Genomic DNA, 1231 nt, shown 5'->3' on the forward strand with positions numbered 1-1231 from the left:
GGAAAAGAAAAATTACACAAGAAGAGCCTACTTAATTTGCACAATTTATTTCACTTCTGCTTGGCCTGGGGAGCCCCTTAAAGACTAGCAAAACCTGTGGCAGGGGATGGGCTTTCATGAATCACTGCTCACTTCTTCAGAAGCAAGAAACAATAAGACACAAAAGCCCCCTCCAAAACCTGTTTCTCTCCACTCTCTGAGAATTCACCATCACATATGTACTTTTGAAGCATGTCTCCACGAGGACTGGAAGCTTGCTTAAAAAAAAAGAACAGAGAGAGTGAGAGAAAGAAACAGGTTGCAATGATGCTTCCGATGTCAAATTCCACTTTTGATCCTGAGAAAAGCTGAACCTGTTGAGTTTCTGACCGTATACACAAAGAACACGTCAAAGCAAAACACAGTAATAAGTCATAAACAAAAATACAAAACTGTGTGGCCCCAAAATCGCTTATATCACAATAAATTGTATTCAAACATCTCTCACAAAACACAATCAAAAGTGCAGAAGGATGCATGGAGCCCAGCTCCAGCAAGAATGTCTCAGTTCAATTAGTGCCGTTGTGACAGAAGATAAAATAATGTGACCAAAGCCTTACAAGGAGGGAAAAGGCTCAAAAGAGCACCGGTGAAGTGAAAGTCCGTTCAAAGGGGGAGGCGGGGCAACAGCAGCAAATCTTCACCTCACGCTGGAGAAATCCAACATCAATCTCAACGCATCTGTTGACTGTACTTGCTGTGTGTTTCGAAGAACCGCCCTAAGGCAGTTCACACTTTTATCAAGAGCCTAAATAAATAAAATTATTATTTAACATCATAGTGTAAAAAATAAATATCTTTAAATACAATAACACATCCAGGTATACTTACAAAATGGTCCGTGACTTTCTCTCAACTGCACTTCACAAATTTCATTCCAGGCAAATGCTTCAACCAGTGGGGGGAACGCCGCCATAAGACGGCGTTGTCCAGGTGCGATCAATAAACATCTCAAAACACTTAAAGCAATATTATTCCTCAAACAAACAAAGCCAAAGTTTTCCATAAAATATCATAAAAAACGAGAAAGGTCGTTTTGTTGATTCAACCCATTCGGTTCTAAGGATCGCAATCTGAACATCCGTTCTGCCTCCTTTTGTAAAAGTAATCTCTGTACATCTCCACTACACATAAGAGTCTCCACCTTCTGCAGCACAAAGAATTTGATAGACTCAGGATCGTGTCTAAATTT

At 40.1% G+C, this 1231-nt stretch overlaps 1 long non-coding RNA gene across 1 annotated transcript; it reads right to left on the reverse strand.

Annotated features, from left to right (window-relative positions):
• Window positions 1-447: 447 nt before the first annotated feature.
• Window positions 448-932, reverse strand: LOC132588316 (uncharacterized). Its single transcript, XR_009556501.1, has 2 exons — window positions 871-932; window positions 448-787 (listed from the first exon to the last, which is right to left on the reverse strand). It is a non-coding gene; the product is annotated as an uncharacterized LOC132588316 (long non-coding RNA).
• Window positions 933-1231: the final 299 nt, after the last annotated feature.

The sequence above is a fragment of the Heteronotia binoei genome, chromosome 1, assembly GCF_032191835.1.
Source record: "Heteronotia binoei isolate CCM8104 ecotype False Entrance Well chromosome 1, APGP_CSIRO_Hbin_v1, whole genome shotgun sequence".
NCBI lineage: Eukaryota > Metazoa > Chordata > Lepidosauria > Squamata > Gekkonidae > Heteronotia > Heteronotia binoei.